This window comes from Netta rufina, assembly GCF_964035555.1.
Source record: "Netta rufina genome assembly, chromosome: 1".
NCBI lineage: Eukaryota > Metazoa > Chordata > Aves > Anseriformes > Anatidae > Netta > Netta rufina.
In genome coordinates this window covers 192,085,829-192,104,620 of record NC_140123.1, presented here as the reverse complement: position 1 = coordinate 192,104,620, position 18,792 = coordinate 192,085,829, and the positions used below count along the sequence as shown (strand labels likewise).

Here is an 18,792-nt window from a genome sequence, read left to right as displayed (position 1 = left end):
GATGTCAGTGACACTAATCACAAAGAGCAAAGTTGCAGCACACTTCTAGAAGCAAATTAGGAGAGCTGAAGTGGTTCCCTAGGAGCAAGCACCAGCAAAGCACTTGATGCACAAGTAGCAAGAATCCAGTGACCAATTAAGAGTTTTTTTTTCATGGGATATGGGGAGTAATTAAAGGAAATTAAGGAAATTCTCAGTGATTTTTGTTTGCCTGCTTGAGGAACTTTTTGGGATTGTTTCTTTTTGCATGGGTCATTTGTTCTACTTTGCTTCTTCAGACCTAGCTGCAGAAAATGTTGGTGACTTCTGTACCCTAAGGCTGTTCCTTTTCCCTAATGAAGAAAAATCATGATTTTAGAAGAAACTGCTGTTTCAAAATCCAAAAAGTCAACATGTCCGAATGATCCCCAAACGTTCTGCTGAGGTTTAAGTATGCACAAGTTGAGAGGCTACCAAAACATGATTTATTAAAAAATAACGCAGAAGACTGCTACAGGGCAAACACTGCACCTATACTGAACATTTTGCAAGAGAGAACATAAAGTTCAAAACAAACTGGCTGAAACTGTCCCTTACAAATCACATACCAGAAACAAAGAATGTCAAGATGGGGTACAACTGCAATATCAGTATTACCTTAAGCTGATCGAAGTGCAGGCTGCCCTGACATGAATGCTCTCACATTTCCACCTCCGTGCCCCTCACTTGCTCCCCTGCCCTTTCCTTCCACCCCAGCCTGCAAGTTTTAGCATTCATGGGAGTTCTTGCTCCTAAGTTTCCATCCAAAGGCACTCCCTCTCATCCGATGCATGATACAGGCACTCAAAAACCACTGCTGGTATATGGGAGAGGGTAGGAACCCACAGACGGGGTCCAACCCTTGGTGGAAGCTCATGTATAAACAGGTAGATGTTTATGAAGCTGAATCCAAATCACTATTTGCAATATTTATTTCCATTACACAGAATAAGGAGGGAATGGACAGATACTGTAAAAAGCAAATAAAATCCTTTCTGCAAGGGTGAAATGTTCAGTAATAACCAACAATTTTATTTTTGAAGGGGGTTAGTAAGCATTCAGCCATTGGTCCTACAGCAGTGCCTAGATACTAGCACAAAACAAAACGAGAAGATCGATTTGTTAGAGCTGCTGATGACCAGTTTGATTTTTTTTTTTCGTCTGCTTCTAACATACCTTGAAGTAATTTACTAAATCAAATGGGCCACAAATCTAATCCATGGTCCTCACAGAAATCTTGGTTACAGCTCTAGCTTCTGAAAAGGAAGGATGATGTCCTGTTTGCCCCTGTTGTATCTGAACCCACAACCGGGAAGCTGCTGGGCCTGAATAGGTTCATTTATTTGTTTCTAACAATGCAGGTAATATAAAACTAAAAACAGTCCTACAACCAAGCCTGACACCTCGGCAGAGGCTCACCCTTTAGTAAAAGTAACCTAACATTTGTATTCCAGCTTTATTCTCTAAGTAGAATAGGTGAATAAACTAACATAACGAACAACATAAACCAACATAAAGAACAACAGCCTGTTCCCTGGAGGCACTTAAATTTTCCATGCAATTGATACCCAGAGCAGGTGGGGAATGGCAACAGAAGGCACATTTGTAGGTCTTCAAAAATGGAAAGTGGTGCCTCAGAGAAGAACCTCCTCCATGATCTGTTTTATTCATTTTATTCTCCACATAGGCTGGAGTGGTTGCCCCACACCCTGCACCAGGCTCCTAAGCACTGGTTGAAGCAAAGCAAATATTAAGCCTTTAAATCAAGTGAAAAGAATTCCTCTACAGCTACTGTGAAATAATATCTTACAGCCATTTTACATAGCACAAGCTCTTCAGAAAAATGTTTGTTCCTATAAAACTGCATAAATCATGGTGCTCTGTGAAGTGTGCAAGACAACAATGTCAGTGTTTATGCTGTACCATAGAAAATACACCATGTATTTTAGATATATTGTATGAACTGATTAAATGATTAATTTTGAATCTTAAAAGATTAATTTTGAAAGTTTTATGGAGAAACTATGAATTCATTACTGGATAGGAAGAAAATTCTATTTTACAACAGTGCCAGCTACTCAAACAGTTCCTCCTGTCTTTCCTTCCTTTTCCTACAGGACAATATTCCTGCAAATGTCTCCTTTCCTCAATGAAACAATGAAGAATAAAATATCTGCCACTAAAACACCATTAAGTTCCTATGAAAACTGATCTTTATTTAACCAAATTTTACCATCTTAAAAATTAACTACTTGTATGCATAATACATAAGGTTTAGCATTTCAGCTGTTTGAGCAACATCAAGGGAGGCAAAACTGTCCTGCTGGAGCCAGAAACTGAATCGAGTTAGTGGCACTGAATTCCTGTTTGCTTTCCCAGACAGCATGTTAACACGTTCATGCTAAGTCCAGAAAAGGAAATAAAATAGTAGACAACCACGTACAGTTTCTCACAGGTGTCCTTAGGGAGCAGAGACATGAAAAGCAAAACCAGAGCAGATCTATTCCTCAGCTTTTCTTATCAAGCACATGCCAGGAATGTTTGAGCTTTAAAGAAATCAGGTCAGTGGTACCAAACCCAAACTGGTGAGAATGATTCAAAGAGAGAAAAACCTGAATCACTCATTTAAACACAGGCAACCTACCTTGTACTATAAGAAAAAAGGACGTAATCTATATTGTGTTGTTTTACCTGACTAAAGCTTCACTTCAGAAGAAAATTTGAAGTTCAACTCTCTAAAACTAGTGATCAACTAAATATAAAAGAATTTAACTTCCTCTAGCATGTTAAAACAAAATGAAAATTTGCAGGTGTACAGGAGGTTGGAGGAAGAAGAAATCAGCTGTCACCCTGCAGCTGGGTTTCTGTTTCCTCAAAATGATTCTTGCCAATTTTTAAAGAATGTGCTTTCCATTAAAACATTTATTAGTGCTTTAATTATCACCTGTGACCAGTTCTACCTACAGAGGACATTTGCGTTTTCTCTCCAGCCTGCATGCATAGAACTGAAGAAACACAGAAGTTGCTAACAGGACTGGAGGAGTAGCGAGGAAGCCTGACTATCCATTTTTAACATTATATTAAAGCTGCATTTAAATTGTCTTGATGGAAGAGTTAATTTCTACTCTCTGGGCTGGAAATCAGACGTCAGGCAAGATCTGGAATTGATGGAAATGAGTTTGATATCTATTTTTATCATCATCACTGACTTAACAATGAGCACCATATTTTGGAGACATCCCTGTGAAAATGCCATGATTCAGAAAATAGCTTAACACACCAAGACAAACATTACTTAGGTCTAATCACAAGTTATACTGCGCTACTCCCACATCCACTTAGGCCTAAAGCGAGATTTCTTGAACTCCTTTAAGGTTCCCCCAGCACTAGATCCTCCCCCTTTTTTTCCCTGTGCTGTATTCAGGCTGACAACCTTACTGAACCTCTGCTTTCTTTTATTTTGCCCAAGTCCTTCTGATACCGTTTAATAGCATCGTTAATAGCCTGGGTGATGGATTAACCTGCAGTAAGTTAAACCAGAATGAGTCCAACAGGGAACCACCAATACAGCCAGGGGGCTGAAGCACGCTGGTATGAGGACAGAGTGAGAGAACTGTTGTTAACCTGGGAAAGAGATCGTTAAGAAGAGATCATTAAGATGAGATGTAACTGCTGTCCTTTGCTGCCTAGCAGGTTTTTGGGAGAAGGCAGAGGCAGACATCTTCCAGAGGTGTACGCAGACAGGTCAAGAGGCAACAGACACAAGCTACACCAAAGGAAATTCTGATATTTGAGGAGAAGCCTGTATTTGTGGTGCTGTACACCTAACCCACCAAGGACATGCGCCTGCAGGGATGCTCGCAACTTACATTTTAATGAAACAACCGAGCATTAATATTGTCCTGGTAATCTCGAACTCTGAAAATCACCCAGAGCTTCTTAAGCCTTTCCTCAAAAGAAGCTGACTTGAGTGACTTCCTCAAGGGCTCCCCAAACATTTTTACCAGCTAAAACTGCATTTTGCTAAATTCTCTGTGGTAAAGAGAATGTCTCTGTCCCAAAAAGAGAGGTCTCTGTCCCAAAGACCTCCTGTGCCACTCGTCCTCAGCACTGAGATGAAATGTTTTGGGTGGAACTTTACCTGAGCTATTGCCCAGAAATCAGAAAACATTCAAAAGGCAATTTCTTACACCACTACCTATGAATTGCCAGTGCAACAGCTCTGCAACAGCACTCACAACGTGAAGCAGAAGTTATAATCACAAAACCAAATACAATACATATATATTATTTTAAAAGTCCACATTTTATTCTGATAATTAAGAGGCCGTTCTTCATTAAAAATAAACAGAGAGGAAAACACTTCTCTGTAATAAATTCACCGAAGTTTAATTTAACCACTGCACTGCCCTTCAGATGTACATGGACTTTCAAAATCAAATTTATTGTGGCAACAAGCAATAATACCTCTACAAGTCAATACTCCTCTTGGGCTTTTTTTGGAGCGAAGCAAAAATAAAGCATCTTGCCAGTAAAAAATCGAGTTGTCCTATTTCTGTTTTGAGCAGACTTCATACCATCGCAGATGCAAAGCAATGTGTGCAGCATATGTGAAAAAGAAAGAGAAAGAGAAAGAGAAAGAGAAAGGGGGACGGATGGGTCTAATGCAGAAGAGGAGAGGTATGAATCACAAATTGGGGATTACTGAAGAAACAAACTTATGGGTTGAAAGAGATGAGAATGACAGCACGCCCAAAAATAAGATACAGAAAAAATGTTGGAAGGTGAGCTGTGAAAGGACAGAAATACAAATCAGTTCATACAGCCTTATTAATTAATAAGAGTCATTTAGTGCTGTTGTTTCCTTTCCACCTTGAATGTTTCCCCCCAGCTCCCATCTAAACCAGCAGCTTTGCACTGCTTGCTCATTACCAATGCCAACAGCACTTCTGCTCTGTTTTCAGGAGAGCATCCAACACCGGAAAACAAAGGGGTGAAGAATGCTGTTTTAAATAAATTTCGAGCAGTCAGCAATCAGGATCTTTACTGTCAGAAAAGTATTTCTTAAAATCCCAACAGCTGTACAATAAGCAGTCTTCCCTGAAATGGAGCATCACATCAGTACATAAAATGAAAGAGAATGAAAAGAAATGTATTCTCATATCTGCAAGAGATAATTGCATTGAAAATATATTGCAACTGCATCACATACCCATGTAAAGGAATTATGCCCTTCTAACTGTATTGCTGGAGTGGCTGAGGAAAATCTTTCCAGAACAGTGATAAGGGCTCACCTAAATGAAGGTATATGACTTTGACTCTCTCTTATTTACCTAGTTAGCATCATAAATAAAGCCATGAAAGCAAGCAAAATAGTGATAGGTGGTAGGATGTAAAAGATAATAAAAATTTACATGTTAACATGGAAATACCAGTATTTTTAGCCATTTTTTAATATTAAATATTATAGCTTTTATCATTCAGTTGGCAAGTAGATGTTTTCAATGCTCAGCTTTATGTAAAAGTACAATGGTTCAGTTTCCATCGGTACTGCACCACGTTGTAAGAGATACATACACTGATAAAAGAAAATGAAGGAAAATCACGTGTTCCAAAAATCTTAGTGAAAAATAACCTTTTACAAACAAACCGGTTGCTGAAACAGCAAAGATGGTTAACTCTTCACTGAATCAACGCCCTCAAAGGAGGGCAGAAGAGATTTTTGTTCATTTGTGAGTTTTAATCTGTAATATTAATAATGAAGGCCCTAATTCTTGAATACATTTTTATCTGGATAAAGGTATGCACATGAACAGTTATAGACTTCAAATATACAAGTCTACAATTACCTTACAGAGTTAGTCATTTCTAGCTTCACTTCTTTTTTTTTTTTTCATTTCAGTGAGTTATATCCTGTTTTTTATTATTATTTTTATCATTATTTTTATATAACAGCATGCATCCAAAAATGTCAGTTTGTACATGAGAGAATACAGATCACTTCTAACACATACTTGTAAATGCCAGGAGATGCTTAAGATCAATAGTGCTACAGTCCTGTAAAATCAATTTAAACCAAAATCATGCTATTATCTTGGCTGCTGAATAATATAAGAGGCAATACTTTCTTTTTTACTTATATATATAAGCTGTAAATACTTTGTTCATATTCTTCAGTCCTTGTGGGTCTCTCCTGCCTCTTTTCAACACCCACCACTTACCCCTTTCATACTTACACCTTCAGGAAAACATTTCTGCAAAAGCAGAACTGCATTTTCTTTAGGATCAGCTGTTAATTCCCTCGGTACTTAAAAATATATATGATTTTTATCTGTAATAAATGCATATTTAATTCCTCCTCCCACCTCTCCCTTGGCATACCATCAATAACTTCCTGCAATTAGCTGCAGATTTACTTGATTTTATCATCTTTAGAGTCAACAGATGTTGCATATGCTATAAATCACACAGGTTTTATGTACTTCAGATACTCTGTGGGAGAACAAAGTGAACCTTGTGTTATCCAGAGTGCTTCTGTAGACATCCTGAATATAACTGCAAAGTTTTAAAACACCATACAATATCTTATCTCCTACAGTAAAGCTTTATTAAAATTTAGAGATGAGCCTATGGCAGAAATCAACTCAGTCTGCCAGAATTCCCACCAGTTTTTCTAGCAATAATAAAACTTAGCAGCAGTACTAAAAAGAGGTGCAAGAAAGAATAATGTTTGAAAGCCAAACTCAACATAACACCGTTCAGGTTCCAAATATTTGTGTTTGAAGTTAGCCTCTACAGGTGCCTGTCTTTTGATGTTCCAGTAGAACTATAAAGCATTTAACCACGATACAAAGGCTGACAGCAGGTATCTTCCATAATGCTTTAATACCTTCTATCTTGTACAAATCAGATAGTGAAATTGAAAAAAAAGGAAAATTTAGAGCTTTAATCCTTTCCTTTCCTAGCCCCACTCCCCATTTGTTATAGTTTGTTAAAACAGCTATGAAGATAGAAAGGGTAAAATGCAGCTCTCACCCTTACCGTTTAATATATTACTTAGCTGCATCTGCAGTGACAACAGAATGCAAGGAAGCTGGAGGAAATGTCATGTACCTCCCAGCCCACCCCACGCAAACTGCTCTCTCGTGTTCATCATTCCCCCCAAACCTGCCAGATTATTCATGTATGAACACAGGTGAAAGAGGATTTGAACAATGTACCTGCACAGCTGCTCTTCAAAGATGAGACAAAAAGAAAAAAGCCTTTAATACACTCTCTGTGACTGCCCTTAGACAGCTGTGCCACTATACCTTTATGCTACCTGTAAAAGTTCTTCAGTTACCTAAAAGCATAATATGATTTATCACTAGGTTTGGGTTCTTACATGCATACTGATGTCCTTTTTTTTTTTTTTCTTCAAGAAAAACACACATGTTAACAAAATTAGGAATCATATAATAGATGAAGGTTGAGAATCACCATAGATTAAGATTTCATTAAAATGTACTGGTACTGATGACACATTTGAGTTCTATTATCACTAATGCCACACAGACTCAAAATTAAAAATTTATGTCTTAGGTAGCAGGGTTCAAAATAATGAGATAAATGATAAAAATACCAAGAATTATTTTTTTTTTTTAAAGCATATCCAAGAAAGCAAGCAGTAAATTCAAGCATGTCTTTTGGTTCTCAAAGGCACAAACTGTTAACAGATAACACTTCATTTAATTAATGATTGTTATTAAATAAATGCATGCATTTTCTTTGTGGAATTGCATAATTATCTACCAGCCAATTACATCTAGCAATTGACACTAGAAAAATTGCATGGACCAAAAAATGTGCTGCTTCAAGGACAGAAGATGGTTAGCAATTTAATACTTTAAAACAAAACTGACAAAACACATAGACTCATTGTGTACTCATATGATTCCATCATAATTTTTATTACAGTTCCTCTCATGCTAAACAATATTTAGTCTGGCAACAGATTTTTCTCAGGCCTCAGAAAGCCTAATTTGTGGAATTCACTGCTAACAGTTATGAATCATTTCAAGATCAGGAAAGAAACAGATTCTTCTCTAAAATTCATAATATCAACAATTAGACTAAACACCTTTTCCTTCTGGAGAAAAAAAATGAATTAAAAAAAAAAAATCAAAGGAAAAACAGTTTCTCAATAGCTTTTACTGAACTTTCTGGTAGGAACACATCCCTGAAGTAATATATATATATTGATATATATATATTACAGTTCAGCACAGTTAAGATTTATGTTTTTCCAACATAATGTTTATTTTTGCCTTACAAAAATAAAGTAGTTAAAGGTTGAAAATAAACATTCATATTTAGCAGAAAACTAAGCAAAGATTATCGCTGCTCTTCAGTACTAATGGTATTGATACATTCATGACAATTTATCACTGAAGTACTGGAAACTAAGAAGTAGCAGCAGCAATGAGTCTTGTCTAGAAACATGACAATATTTGCAATTGTAATATGTAAAATTTATTTGCTGTGAAATATATCTCACTAGGAGATCCATGCTTAGAGACCAGCAGATGATCTCTTGTGCTGAGTAAAATGATTGTCAGCTGATCCTAAAAGACAAGCTTCTGGATGAGCTGTGGTCTTAGCTCTTAACTTCCATGACTTGGTTATGTCCTCAGGTTAGCCAAGCTCCTTTTTCAACAGGGGACAGGGGACAGTGAGCACCAGGCATATACATCTCTGAATGCAAAAGCTCTACACAGATACAACTTATGGATTAGCAATATTCCGAGCAACGATACTGTTGCGTTTAATGATCCTCAATTCCTTTTGCTCTTTTGTTAATCATCCAAACGTTCCTTGAAACCACGCAAACATTCAGCAATCACTGCCTTCCATGATGTCTGAAATACACGCTGTACAGAGCAGAAGCTTTAAGTTATGAACCTGCCACCCACCGTTGTCATTAAATGCCAGTTAGTGCTTGTAATGGAAGAGAGCAATTGCTCAATATGTCTCTGCTTTTCCCACAGCATTCACGACTTGATATGCATCCATCATATTCCCCCCTCAACCATCTCTTCTCCAGGCTGGGTAACCCTTCTAAAGTCATCTACAGGAGGTGGCCACCGACTGCTGACTGACCTCTCCACCCTCACCCTACCACAGGAGCATTTGCCATTATTTCCTCATTGGGTAGTTCTGGGGGTACCAAGACAATGATTTATCAAACTACTTCTCTGATAACAATTTTGACAGAGTTACCTACAATTGGCATGCATACCCACTGATCAAAGCAGCAATGCAGTGCTGCACTTGGTTCTGCAGAAGTCACATCTAGGTTTCTAGTGACTCTATGCAATGCAAGTAAAGAGGTCATAGTTTCTACCGAGAAAAGCATCAAAAGTATTTGTGAATATTATTTCAAATAAAACTCCCAATCCACTTTATTGATTTTATGACCTTCTTTGTCATCTGCAAACTGAATATGTGAAAAGGGACTTTTTTTTTTTTTTAGAAAAAAATATGGGAAAAGCATTGCAAATATTGTACACATGAACATGTGTAGAAATATATGAAATGCTGGGTACTTCGGGTACAATCTAAAATCCCCTTCTGTGTGTTGAAACTTCTAAGAAAAAAATGGAAGGTTAACAAAAATAAAAGAAAGAAAAGAAATATCAGAAGGGGCCAGTCAGGGAAGTGCCTCAAACTCCAACATACACAGCAGACACACACTAGGCCTCTCAGTTGTGTGTCTGGATGTGGTCAGAAAGTAAGGAGCAATAAAGGTTTCTGTAGGATATCGGTTCCCCTGAGCAACTCTCAGGCAATCAGCCCAAGCCAGCAGCAACTGGCCAGTCCCAGCATGAAGGCCTGCCTGACTTCCCAAGAGAAGCAGCTACGCTGAAAAAAGGCGAAATCACTCAGCCTACAGAATGCCCTTGAGAGAAGGAGGGAAGACGTGCATTTTGTTTTTGAAGATGCTGCTGTATTTACGTAGTGCTGGACTGGTGAGCTGTGAGGAAGTGGCAAACAGAAAGCATGGAGAAGGGCCTGAAGGAGGCCTCACAGGCACCAACAAGGAGCTGTGGGACACGGAAGCTCAACACTGGTCTATCATTCTGAGTAAAAAGAAAAAAAGTGTTTTTTTTTCTGAGACTTGAGACTCTGAAATACTGACAAAATCCAGTTGCTGAGCATCTTAAATGAACGTGGCTGGTGTGGTACTTGTGCCACAGCAGCCTCCTGAGCGGGGCTGGGGGCAGCTGCCAGCCGTGCCAGATGGAGCCAGCCTAGGAACAGCGTAACCTGGCCGCAGCTCCCACCAGAGGCCTCTCGCTGTGCTAACTCTATTACATCGTTACTTTATATTTCTTGCTGTTTTCTGATCCAATTAAAGTCATTGTAAGTAATTAAAAAGGCAGGGTTAGCTGATTGCATTTGAGGAGACATTACACAGATCATATTCGTAAATAAAATGGCTTATTAGGGCTGACTGAAGCACAGCAACCTGGCAGGAGATGGGTGCAGCAGTGCCTCCAGAAAGGCTGAGCTAGCCACGAGTGGCAAGCACAGCGGAGAGGGCTGCAGGGGGGCTGCTGGTGCCCCTCAGGGCCTTCCCTCTCCAAGAGCAAACACCACCGAGGAAACAAGGACCCCAGTACAAGGCTTACTTGAGTACAAGTGAAAAAACATCAGATTTAACAGTTTCAATTAGTTTTACACAAAGAAACTCAGAATGAAAACTACAACCTCTGTAAGACAGTGGCTTTTTTTTTCACTACGTTTGCATCTTGTTGTGACAAGTCAAAATTAAATGCATTGTTTTCTAAGACATTTCAGTAACTGTTTGGAAGCAGCTATTGCAGCCTAATTAAAATATTTTTCCTTAAATATATCATCTTATGTTACAAAATAATTTAAAGTCCTACCCAATTCCAAAATACAAATTTCTTCAAATCCCTGCCTCGCAACAGTTTCAGGTTTGTCAGGAATTGGGCAAAAAATGCATTTCAAAATGTCAAACCTTCCCAGAAATCAACAATTCCAAATTTCATCTAAATCTTCTGAAGGCTCATTTTCATCCACAAAGCTAATTATGCTTGGTCTGACTTTGGCAAGCAGCATTAGGGATCAAGGCAAATTGCTCAAGTAAGGGAAAACAGACAGGTCTTCAAAGGCATTCTAGGTATGACAGAGCACTCCTTAGGAGCATCAGGCTTCAATAATAAAATTTTGTATCTGATAGCAGGAAATAGGAAAATAATTTCATTGGCTAGTTTAGAGAATGCTCATTTTCCATTTTCTCATGTACAACCACAGTAACTAGTGTTTGTTACACAAAAAAAGGCAGGGTGGCATATATGTTTATAAATAATCACTCTGAGTTCATATACCACTACAAATGACAGAAAAGATGTACTGTGTGAAGCCTGTTGCATGGGTAAAATAATTCCACACAGTTCCAATTTCAGAAATAGAGGGAGATAAAACAAAGTTAAAGCAAATGTAAAGGCCTCACAGCAACTAAGAGAGGGACATCCATCTGGGTGCACTGAGGGAACCACGTTAAGTTAATAAAATGCACAAATCATCAGCTGTACATTTCTGAGAGGAGAAAAGAAAAAAGAAATATTTGTTAGTCTCATAAAGCAGACTATTTCAGAATACTTCTGTCCATGCTTTGCAGCTTTGAGGAGCAATATTCTGGGAGTCCAAGGATTGTTTGCACGTGTTCTTCATTCTACCTGAACTCTTCAAGTAGAGCCTTAGCCTCTCTCACCCTCTCCCCAAAGTAAAGCAGGCTAATCTGGTGTACAAGCAGGAAAGAGGAAGCTGAACGTGGAGAGATGGAGAGAGGCACCTAACCGTCTTTTTTTTTTTCCTTGAAAATGACATGGAGGGCAACCATCAGCAGCAACCATCAACAGTAACAATGACAAGAGTTCAGAAAATGAGTTAGCCCTCAAGAAAACGTGGCATGGTTCTAACTTTTTAAAGAACTATCTGTATGGATATTTTACTTTATTTCCCTATTTCTGAACTTGTAGAGCACCCTTACTTTGCATTCCCGAAGTTTTCATAAGTCCTGAGAACTAAATGGCATCTTTAAAATGAAAGTTCAGATTTTCAAACATTCTCTTGATAGTAGCACCTACGAATTTCATCAGATCATACAATTTGGAAATATATATATTTATATATATATATTATCAGTACCATAAGAATTGCAGTCTTGCACTGACAAAAGGTAGCAAAGCAGTCATGGAAGAGTAGTACTGCTTCTCCCTTTCCCAGAGCAGAGTTAGCAGCTGGGCCAGATTTTCAAAGGAATCCTCTGAGAAATAAAAAAAGGGACACAGTGTGAGAAGTCTGTCTGATAATAAAGGAAGCTATAGTCCCCTCACTCGCAAGTGCTAAGCTTTATGAAGAAAGGTTAAGAAGCTGTTTTTCAGCAAGGCTTTTCTCACTGCCTCCTCCTGAAAGCGATCACTTTGCTGGCTCCACCCCCAGAGACATCTTGAGAAGAAGACAATTCACCAGTGAGAGCTGCATGGAGAGCCTGCAGGCAGAGTTAAGACAGAAAGAAAAAAAAATACCACAGAACAGTGCTTTATCTTATATAAGGGAACACATACTTGAGAGACTGCAAGGGCTTGAGAGTCACAGGATACAGAAGTACAGAAATGACATGACTTTCCCACACCTTCTCACATAGTGTGGACATGAGAAAAGATCCCAAAATCTATATGTACGTTTTAACAGGATTCCAGCAAATCACAAATCAAAAAAAAAAAAAACTTCTAAACCTCCCGTTAGATGGGTTTTTGCTTTGCAAATGTGTTTAGAAATTGATAACTACCTGACTCATCCTCAACACAGAGTTATTTCATGCTTTATTATTAGTCACCTGTTATCATCAGTGTCCTTTGAACCAGTTTTGAGACTACAGAGCACAACATAAATCTGCCGCAGCTTTTTGGCACCTCCTGCCAAGCACTTGCTCATGCTCTGCAAAATTCTGCCGAGTGTTAACCTTACATAAATTTTAAGAAGCTGGGTCTCCCCAGAGTACGTGCAGAGGGCAGACCTTTGCAGTTCATAACGCCAATGACCAGAACAACAAGTAAGGAAGAACCATTAAAACCTCCACCTGGATTCAAGCATAGCATGACTGTGTAATTGCTGTACATGGAAATGAACTGACATAAAGTCCACAAAAAAACAAAGGGTGCTGCAACACCTTAAAAACTCGACAAAATGTCTCTTGGAAGGGCAGTAACAATCCCTATGTCTCGTTGCCTCATCATATCTGAGCACCTACAGCAAAGTGAAAGCATAGCTCATTTGGGATTCAGAAATAAATTTACCAGGTGATCCTATCTATTTTCAGTACAAAACAGCATACCAACCTTGACAACCCAACATTTTATCTTCAGCGCAAGGTTCCTAGCAGATTCAAAAGTAGTTATCATAAGATTTATACTGAGTCAAATATTAATGTAAATATTTCTAAGAACTCTTAGCTTCTAGCTTCAATTTAATTATTTTATAGACTTGCTTAATATGTTATTGCTTAATATGCTTAAAATGTTTTGACTAGTTCAGTCAGTGTTGAACAAAGAAAAAAAAGAGTGCAAATAACTTAAGAAAACTGTTCTTCATCTGGAAACAGTTTTCCAACACACACTGATAGGTTTTCTGCCCATCTGTTAAACCAGCCCTATCAAATTGTTTTGAGGACAAAAAAGGGGGACAGAAGAAAAGACTCGCAGCATTCACTATGACTCATCCAGTATTTTGCACTAGCTTTGCTTACTAAATGTAACAGTTGATTCTATGTCCTTTTTTTTTTCCCCCACTAAAAAAAGAGTTGCATTAAATCCATCTTTAGATGACAAACTTTTAGTAGTGGCAATGAAATTAATAGTCCACGGTATTTTTATACCAGCAAAAAAATCCTAGGTATACAAAAGTGCTTTTGCTGGTGTATTTTATCTCACTTCATCCAGGAACTAACACATGCTGCACTGGCAAAAATGCATTTGCACCAACAGAACCTCTATGCATGCTGAAATAATTAGTTGGAAGAGTGATACCTGATAAACCTTTACCTTGTAGATCAGACCTAAGCTTGTGAGGCACCTCAGCACTGAAAGAGCACTACACCAGAGTGTGCACCACTGGGCCTCCGTAAGGGACAACTACCTTGATCTCTAGCTAGCCCCTCCAGCACATGCTGCTAGGCAGAGAGCAAGCTAGGAATTAGGAATTATCCTATCACTCAGCAGCACATGGGCTGTTGCTCAGCAGAAGTCTGTTCTCAGCATACTGATCTTCAGTATTGTTCACACTGTTTGCGATCAAATTGTTCTGGTGTGAATTAGTATTTCCTCAGTTTTCAGAGTTAAATTTTATATATATATAAGTATATATATAGATATATATATATAAAACCAAAAGAATGAAACAAAATTAAAAAAACACCTGCTGGAAAATACCTGACATTTTGCAATAGCGATACTGAGGTTGTGCAACTTTCTCAAGCAGGTCAGATCGTTTAACCCCGAGACGCTTGGCTACAGATAGTGATCTGTTTTTGCAGATGAGCTATTTTTATCTTAATGGCAGCTAACAGTACAGATATCCAATAAGTGAACACAGTATGTTAAAAACAATGTCCTAGCAAGTGCAAATAACTCAAACTACTCCATTTAATGATTGTATAGATCTCATAAAATGAAAGTACATTAAGTAAGCAGAAAAGATCAATACGGACAAGAGGCACCTGCATATTGATCAAGGAACAAAACTGATGAGAATTATGTCTGATGCTTCACCCTAATTAACTTTCTTCAATTGGCACAGCAGGGCTCAGCTCCGTCATTCCTTCAGACCCCAATTCAGTGACTACACAACCTGCCACTCTCTTCCATTCTTCTCCCTCCCTGAAGTTTTAAAAATAGCATTAATAGATATATTAGATGTGCTACATTTCTACTGTTTTATGAAATTAAGACGTAATTATAAATTCAAAAAGAAACAATAGATGTTCAGTGGTTAGGTGAAAAATGGAATTGTAAGTCAGCTTCTGACAGATGGGATATTTTGTACTGCAAAAAAAAAAAAAAAAAAAGCTAATGAAGAATTATATAAGAGTTTCAAAAATACTTGACAGGGAAAAATTACAATAAAAATTATAGGTATTCAGAAAAAACTTGATACCAAAATTGCTTCAACATACTATGTACACAAAAGGCTTCCAGCTCAAAGAGGAAAATGGTTGGAAGGCTTAAGAACTGCAGATCTTGGGATGGAATAAACTCTACAAAAGAAGACAGTGAAGATAAAGCCACACTTTTTCACAGAAGAGCCTTTCTGATATTACTCTAACATTCTAGTTTCTGAGTTTCTTTTTTGCTTCATTTTATCTTTTACTTTTTTTTTCTTAGAACATATTAGAAGGTCTACAGAACTCAATAGTGTTAATACATTTAGGCTTTATCAGACTTGTAATCTTATTTTAAAAATCAAATTAGGTTATTACCTTCTGTTAAACCCTTTCCATGTGTGCTTGCAGGAATTATATGACAGAGGGTGACAAAAAGGATCCTGCAAGCTTTGTTAGCAAAACGGTTGTGTTCAACGGTTTGTGTTCAACCAGGGTCTATGCAAAATTCATGACGTAATTTTCTCATCCACATTTAGAAAAAGGTATTTAAAACTGTAACATACATCACAGCCATCTCAATCCACAGCTAGCAGATCACCCCATGCCTACGTTTAAGGTCAAAATAATGCTATCACAATAACAATAGAAGAAAAATTAAATGGCAAAACATATTTTTTCTAATATTGATTAGAATTATGATTGTCCTTTTATTTATTATTCCCCATATTCTCAGTATAACATTATTCTGTCAGAGATGAATGCAAAACTCATCCAGGTTACACGTCATTTCAAGTCCCCTTTCTAAGTACTGCCATAAGGTTAGCTATCTCCAAGTCCTGTGGAATTTACAAAATATTCAGAGACTTCTGAGGGAGAAGGGGAACAGTAATAATTCAGACACTGGTATATCATTTGACCATACTAAAGATTTAAAGAAAGGGGAGATAGTGATATCTACTACCAGACACAAGTCCCTTGTGATCCAGTTCCATGTCACTGTATGTTATCGATCTAAATCCCATACTCCGTGGCTCTTCTCTCCTCCACATCTCCCAGCCATGTTGCCTTCTCCCCTCTTTTGCACCCACACAAACATTCTGCTGAAAATTACCCCAGCAATTAGCTTTCAGCCAGATGAGCTCCTCGATTCTGTGCCTCACTCCTCTGGAGATGCAAGCATCGAGGGCTATGCAAAGAACAAGTACCTGAGCACGTCAGGGATGCAGGAAAACAATTTAGATCAATTAAACAAATATGGAAGATGATCTTTAATCTTTGTGTGTGTCTGAAGATCCACTCTAAAGCAATAAAACAGAAAAATCTATATGGTTTTGGTTCATACTGACATCAAGTTTTCACCATCTTTCTTCTTCAGTGATTGCTGCATCTCTTCTGATTTCCATTTACTCAGTTAACACACACATGTAGCATTTAAATAGGCTAATGCATAAATCAGTTCTGGCAAAAACACTCAAAAATTTCAAAACTGAAGTATGAATTCTGAAGAGAACAGGAGCAAAGTACAAACTTCAGAAAACAAAGTAGCAGATTATCTGTTATTGATACAAATACCTTCCATAAGGGTAAATTCTGTGTGGAAAAAGTAAAGGAGTTATTAAATGGCAATTAGAGAAATCCAGATTAATCAGATAATGCTTTTTATCAGTCCTCTACAAGTGTTCAATCACTGCCCCTCACAGAAGTAGCTTATGCAGATCCCACAAACATTCATAGTAATTTACATATCTAATTCATCTGTTTGCTCATGTTTTGGGGAAAGAGAGATTTATTACTTGGCAAAGGAGAGGGATAATACTGTCTTATAAGCCAGTGAGAAGGGGAAGTCACCGAGCCTTGGAGAGTTTCTGGTGTTAGGAGTGATACTGCTGTGCTCGCTCCATTTGTGCACCCTGCTGCAGGTGAGCAAGGTCCTCACCAGACCCTGCCCGGTCCTGCACTTGGCACCATACCTCTGCTTGCCTCTGCCGGCTCACAGGTTAGTTAACAATCCACATGCACAGCTCTCATTAGGATTAGGCCTCCTGTGTAGTTCTAACTGCTCCTAAGAAAATACTAAATACATGTATATTGATTCAAAATATTGATTTAGGACATGTTAGCATGCTGCTTGAAGAGTAAAACCAAAATCCAGCACCATCCTCCCACCTTTGAGCTTCTTTTCTTTCCTTCTTTCCTTCTTTTTTTCCTTCTTTCTTTCCTTCTTTCTTTCTTTCCTTTCTTTCCATCTTTCCTTCTTTCTTACTTCCTTCCTTTCTTCCTTTCTTTCTTTTTCTTTCTTTCTCTCTCTCTTTCTTCCTTCCTTGTCTTTCTTTCTTTTTAAAGTTTACAGCTTCATTTCAAATCCAGGTTTCTCCAAGCAGATAAAAGCCTTTACCAAACAGTGAGGGCTGTGTTTGGTAAATGCAAATATTTCAGGTAAGTTTTTTAGTGAAGGAATCTCTTCTTAATTTCTACGAATACCTATTATTCAATCACAGAGGAGCCTGTTTCCCAATTATATCCAACATGGGAGACTTTAATGGGGATGGGAGAGGGGAGAGTCTCCTCTGGAGAACTGATCAGGATAGGCCTCCGAACAACTCTGACCATGAAGGTGAGGGGAAAGCCAAGAGCCCATAACAAACATCAGAATAAAGCAGAAAGGATGAAGGGAACTTCAGGTAAATAGCAAGCTTTACCACCAGTAAAATGAATACAAAATGTCAAAATTACAATACATGCCCATTAAAGAATAATTTTAATGAACTTGCAAAGACAGTATTTCAGACTAATTTACCTAAGGAAAACAATGAAATCTCTCTGAAATAAAATAGGCTATACAGATGGAAGTCTAGTACTGTGGGTTTTACCTCTGGGAGTTGCAGCCTGCACAAGATTCTATTCTTTCATTACAAATCTGTTGTGTGGGGGGCGGAGGAGGAGTAACTGTATTACAGGGATAAAAAGAATAGCACAATTGTTGTAAGAACATCTAGTTTTCTCTATGTATTTCTATCCATCACAATCCATCTTCAACTCCACATTTGTTTTTCCTCATCATTTTACCTGATATTGTGTCAGTAAAGAGTATTTTAATGCTGGGGGGAAGCACTCTGGAAGGATAGGCCTCTGAACAGGACATTGCTGATTCATTAGCAGAAAGTCAATCATAAAACAGTCTTCATTTTAGGAGGACACAGAAAAACAAAGAAAGCTGATCAAGCTCCATCAGGAGAGAGAGGAGGACTGGCAGGAATAGCAGCTGTGCTCTAGCTCAAACTGGATTTGTGTTGGCAGAACTGTGAAATAAAGCCTGCAACATATTGTGCCTTTACCAATCCTGCTTCCCCAATAAAGACAGCCGAGGAATTTAATGCTTATGTTTTGCTTTTCAGAGCCTATTTTCCTTAGGAGGGTTTGTATACAGCTAAATTTAAACAGGTCCAGTATGCATCAGTGCAGACGTGCTGCTCCTTAGCACTGTGCCACCAACCATGCACCAATATAGCCTCAGTCAGCCGAGCACCTCACCGAGCTTCACAAACACCAACCAAACAGACGCCATGAGTCTGAGGAGCAGCATTGCCTGAAAATTTTGTGCTGAC

General features: G+C 38.2%; 1 protein-coding gene across 1 annotated transcript in view; it reads right to left on the bottom strand.

Annotated features, from left to right (window-relative positions):
* Positions 1–18,792, bottom strand: part of COG5 (component of oligomeric golgi complex 5) — a 181,821-nt gene that overhangs the window by 108,773 nt on the left and 54,256 nt on the right. The window lies entirely within an intron of this gene.